Below are 6,407 nucleotides of genomic sequence, written 5' to 3' on the forward strand. Positions count from 1 at the left end.
GTTTTTTTCAATAGAACACAACCAGTTGCAGTACAAATTTACCTAATGAATTCCCAACCTACCAGAGTGAGCTCTACTCACATAAAAGGCACAGTCAAAACCTATGCACAACTTTGTTCCAAAAGGCTCTTTATACTTTAGTTCAACAATGCAGGAAACTCAAGATAAAAATGATATTATTAACTGGATATAGAGAGTTCTCTGTTAAAACCATAAAACGGTTATGCCAACATGAGAGTCACTTTAATGTACTCACCTCAAGCCATTTACTTCTTCACCTCTGTCAGAATCTCTGCAGAGCATCAACATCGGTACATAACAAATGCATCCTATTTTCTGTAGCTGACAACAAAGAAACAGACGGGAACACATCCTGAACCACAGGCCAGAAACACTCGTGTTTTTCACTAAAACTCTTCCATGCCTTAGGCGTCTTCTAACCTAGAATTCCGAGTGAAGGACAACCATAACTCACAATTTTGCCTGAGGTATCTCAAAGAATTTAAGAGTTCGAAGACATCTAAGTAAAGTTAGATTAAGAGCCCCAGTCTACAGAAATTCTTCTGTTTGCAAAGTTATTTACATTTCTGCGCCTGTGACCTGTAAATAAAACTGAAGAGCCGCTAGAATGAAAACATGTCTTTGGGAAACTGTTTTACAGAATAGGCACAAGAGAGGCCTGAAGGGTCCTTACCATCTTCTACCATGTGTTTTCTAATCTTTGTTGCAAAGGAAGAACATGTTTCTTTGTATTCTGTCCTTTACTTATACAAGAATTATTGCTAAAATTCCATTCTGTAAATAATAAACACAAGGCTTTAACCTTTTATATATATTTAATTTCATTGATGAATGAGAAAAAACAAATATTGAGGAAGCAAAGGCAGTTTTAATTACCAAAGAGTGAAAAATGGGAACTGTACCAAAAACTATAATCAAAAGCAGTGGTAGCAAATATAACTGTAATCTTCTAAAACAACCCAGGTAATATAGGTGTGTAAGTTGAAAAAAAATAGTGGTGATAAAATATTTTGAAATACTGTTTGAACATTTAAGTTTGTGTCTCTAAATAATAGGAAATGTAAGAAAAACAATATTTGCACATCTTCCCGTCTCTAAGAATAAAGTGTATATGTGGTCATTCTTAGTTCTCACTTACCATAGCACACTTTAAAAACCTCTCACCCTCATTTAAGTCCCATTTTAAGTGAACAGAAAAATCATTCAGGTACATTTAATTTGTATCTCCCTGCAGAACATAAGGAATGATATAGAGTTGACCCTTGAGCCATGCGGAGGTTAGGGACACTGACCCCCCAAGCAGTTGAAAGTCCATATATAACTTAGAGTGGACTCTGTATATAGGATTCCTCCATATCCTCGATTTAATATCCAGGAATTCTATTAACTTTGGATTATTTAGTCCTACAGTAGTTATTGAAAAAAATCCACATATAAATGCAACCACAGAGTTCAGATCCTTGTTTCTCAAGAGTCAACTGTATTCAAGAGAAGAAGTAAAGGACTGATTAAAGATAAAGAAATACAAGTCAAAGAAGAGATCATAAAATCTAAAATTATGATAACATTAAGCTTATGTTTATAAAACAAAGGCAGTTTGTCTTTATCTTACAGTATAGGCTGGACAAATAGGTTGATAAAGCATTTTGTTGGTTGTAGCATATGGAGGGACATCGGAGAGCTGTATCTTTTCCTTTTCTGACAGTTGGCACACTTAATTTAGGTACCATCAGGTCTTACCCGAGTTACTTTAGTAACATCGCATCTAGGACAATTGCCTCTGATTTATGCACCCATCCCTATGAAAAAAAACAAAACAAAACATTTATCTGTCTCTATTAATGTTCTCCTTTTTAAAGTAAACGGCAATAATAAATGATTACACCAGCTGCAGTTGATTAAAATCTATCTATGGAACCCACAATTGTGGAGAATATAGTGCCATCACTTTATTACATGAGACATTATCTTTTAATCCCATCTCTTTCTGGAATATCTCCGCATAGGTAGAGTTAAACCCTAAAGTTCCTACAGCAGATAATGCTTCCTTGAATTAGGAATGTAAGGAACGTGTGCCATATTTTATATGTCTGCCATCCTATGATCAGTGTCTCCTTTTATTTGCATCCCCTGAGCTTAGTATAAAGAAACATTGTTAAAAAGTAATGGACAGATAAATTAAAATTGCCCTCTCCTATATAGATTTCTTCTCTACCACATTTTGTGTTCTCCTATCACATAACAGGCATATCCCAATATTCCTATCTAGAACAACAATAATCACTAACAAAGACTCTCCACTTGACCAAACTTTAGTCAGGCTCCTCTGAGCATTTTTCAGACTAGGCATCATCTTTGGGCTTCCATGTCCATCCTTGAAGAGTCTACTTTTGGCAAGCATCCTGCTAAAGCAATTTGTAGAGAATCTCCTACCTCTGTTATCTGATCATCCTCAATATCTGATCAAATCCCTCTATCCCACACCATCATTTCCCAGGTGATATCTGATCACCCTGGCTTACCTTCAAGCAAGAATTCTGTCAAGTTAGTTTAGAAAGAATCCCCCTACCCTTTATGCCTCTTCTCAGTAATTTTCCATCTAGCAACCCCCCTCCCCCAACTTCTCCTTGGCTATCAATCCCCATTTTCCCCTTTTGTATATATTTAGAGTTGAGCCTGATCTCTCTCCCCTGCTGAGATACTCTTGACACCTGTGGTGATAGGTCTTACTTTTTTAACAAGCATCAAAATAACTTATTCTTTAACACCACCACCAAAATGAAAAAACTAAAAAAAAAAAAAAAAAAAAAAAAAGGCCACTGTTAACCCTTTTCCCCAATAGCTGAAGCACTATTTCTTTGTTTCTTACTTCAGCAAAGTTCCTCACAGAATTGTCTACATTTGGCCTCAAATTCTTCTCTACCAGCTCTCTTTTAAACCCACTTTAATCAGGATTTCACAGCTACTATTCCACCAAAACCGTGCTTGTCAAGATCACCGAGATGGAGATATTTGATCCAAGTCTTGAAGAAGGCAACAGAGAAAACTACTCAAAACTACTGCCTAAGAAAAAGCAAGGGAGACAGTGAGACTCCGTGTAGTAGAAGACATGTTCAGAATGGAAAAGGTGTCAAATAGAGGAAGCATTTTATGTTATGAAGATATTGTCAACTCTACCCTGCCCTTAGAGAATTTGGAACAGAGCAGTGATATGGTAAGGAGATTACCCTGGCTATGGTACTGGTACTGACAACAGACAGAAGTGGAGATGGCTGGAGGCAGGGAAACCAGTTGGGAGGCCATGGAATAACAAGGAACTAGATAACATTGCCTTTGGCCGCAGTGGTTTGGGGTAGATGCGGGTAGTAAATTGTTGAGGGAAATTGGATGTATTTTCAAGGTTGAGGCAACAGGATTTGCTGAAGAAATTGACATAGAGTGTGAGAAAATGAATCAAGGACAATTCAAAGGTTTCCTCATTATCAATGGAGAATATGGTATTTCCATTTTCACTTCCTACAAGGGGATTGGACTTACGGGGAGACTTCAGTGTGGGAAATGTGAAGACAAGTACAATATGAAGTGGGAGGTAACTTTTCCTTAGTTAGGAGAAATTGAAGCATGTTTCATGCTGAGGATAAGGATCCAGTTATAAAGGAAAAAAAAAAAAGGATCAGAAGAGAGGTGGGAAAATTGCCTGAGAAATATCCCTGTGGAGGAAAGTACAGATGGGATATAATGTATAAGTGTGGATTTTGGACTTGAAGAAGCACATGGAAACTCAGCAGGGAGATGTGTTTTCACCTTAATTGCTCTTTCAGGAGCACCTTTTTTGAAACGTCCTTATTGAAATATCTGCCTAATGCTTTTCATTGTTGAGGTATATGTTACATACTTTGAAACAAACAGTTATTAAATATAAGTACTATAGGTTTTGACAAATGCATACATCCATGTAAAGTGTGCTTTTATTAAAATATAGACATAGCTCCCTTTGTCTCAGTTTCCAATCAACAACATCCCCATTCTCACCAAATCCCTGGGAGCAACTTCTCTTCTGCTTTCTTTCACCACGAAACAGCTTTGTCAGTTTTAAACTTGATAAATGAAATGATAAAATATGAACTCTTCTGCTTGTTGGTGTCTTTTGTGAAACTTAATGCCTTGGGATTTATACATGTTAAGTGAATCAGTAATTTGTCGTTTTTATTCCAGAGTTGTAGTACATTGTATGAACATACACATGTTATTTATCTATACCTGATGAGAGATATTTGAGTTGTCTTCTGATTTTTGGTGATTATGAATGAATTTGCTAGAAATATTATTGTAAAATTCTTTATATTGGCATATGATTTCATTTCTCTGGATTAAATGCTTAGTCGCAGAAAGGTTGAATTATAGGAAAGGTGTATTTTTAGCTTTATAATAAATTACCATATTGTTTGCTAAAATGATTGTTTTACACTCTCCCTAGCAATGTAGAGTTCTGGTTGTTACATTCCTCGTCATCCCTCAGTTGGATGTGTTGCTCTATCTTGTTATAGATTTAACTACATTTCACTGAAGATGTTGAATACTATTTCAAATGCTTGTTTAACTATTTGACGTTTTCCTCTGTGAAGTGTTTCTTCAGGTCATTTTAATTGTTGTTCATTTCCTGGTTTGTCTCTAACACTGGAGTTGTTTTATGCATAATACATATTTCGGGATTCAGACATATGTATTATAAACATTTCTCCTAGTCTATTGCTTGCCTATTCATTTTTTAAATGTGTTTTTCAAAATGCAGATGTTTGAATTTTGATAAAGTCTGATTTTGCTCCTCTAAGATGATAAAGTAATCTTCTATGACTATGGCTGAGAGAGGAAGAAGGAATGTCACTGGGGCTGTTTTGCATGGGAGGTGCAGGAGCTGTGGCCACCTCCTGCTATCATATCATGGTCAGAGCAATCTGGCAGTGGGATAAACTTGAGGTGCTGGCAACATTTCGGGAAAGATTCAGCAAGGTGTTTTCCTGTGGAGGAAGGTTCCAGTTGCAGTTCTAAAAAAAACAAAGGTCCAATGCTCCTCCCCCATCCCCAGCTCCCACAGACTAAGGTCCCCGCCCCTAGGTGCCCGGTTGTTCTCTTCCTCAACCTCAGAGATTCAGTTCCTTGTGCCTGGACCGTTCTTCTGTTCAATCTCCTTTTCAGTGACCCCAAACTTAAACTCAAACATCATTTACTCCAGAAAACTTTTCCTTGACCTGCCCCCACTCCCCAAGACATCCCCCCAACTCCCACCACCATCATTTAATCCTCTTTAACACTTGACACTTCTCATTATCTTTTTAAAAAAATAATGTCTCTACTCTCTCTATTCTGTTTCAAAATCATGTCAATTTGTTTTTCACTGTACTCCCAAACCGAAGCAGCATTCCACGTTCATTCTTTTCTAACTTTCATTCTCGTTAAAAAATCAACTCTTTTCAAAGTCCATTTGCGTAAATGTGTTTTAGGGATACTTCCTTTTAACTGAAAATATTGTATAGGCAACTACGTGACTTCAACAAATAAAGGGTCCTGAATCACGAAAAGCCACAACAGAACAGGTAAATAACTTATTTCTACGTTTTAGCAATAAATGAAAATGAGGGAAAATTCAGTTATTATTTTATTAGACGTATTTATGAATTTTTAGTCATATGTCAAAATACACAAACATATTAGTAGCTTTGTAAAATGTCTTATCATAGATTTCATTTTTCTTAAGTTAACTTTATAATTATGTTATTTAAAAAGAAGTACACACAAGCACTCATACCCTTACACACACACACACACATTTTGCACAATATTTTCTCCAGACAGACACTTTTCTGATTCCAAAAAGCAGTGTTCACTGAATTAATTGAAATTAAATCTGAGGTAAATCAAATAGCATCATTAGATTTAATAACTAAAACAATGAGAAACATGTTCAATTATCCCAGAGTTCCATTCGCTCTAAAAGCTAGAAGATGCAACGTGACACAAAATTATCATTGTAATTTGAAGAATTTGTAGAGAATGATAATATGTTACTTCTACCTACAAAGCTACCAAACTCCAGTCTACCATGTACAGAGACTGGAAGTCATCACCCCCATCCTCACAACAACAACACAAAATGCTGAACAAACTGAAAATCAACAACTCTCCTTGGATCCATCAGAGAACTGAGGTTCCAGGGCAAACTTATGCCATAAAAACTGGAGCGATAGACAGGCACGTACAGAGAATCAAAGATCATGTGAGGAGTAGCCCAGATGCAGAAGCCCAAAGCTGGAGCCAATATCAGTAGGAACATTTTAAACTCTAAGTAATAAATTGCTGGAGGCTTAGTACAGACTAGCTTGTGACTT

This window comes from Balaenoptera acutorostrata, chromosome 5, assembly GCF_949987535.1.
Source record: "Balaenoptera acutorostrata chromosome 5, mBalAcu1.1, whole genome shotgun sequence".
NCBI lineage: Eukaryota > Metazoa > Chordata > Mammalia > Artiodactyla > Balaenopteridae > Balaenoptera > Balaenoptera acutorostrata.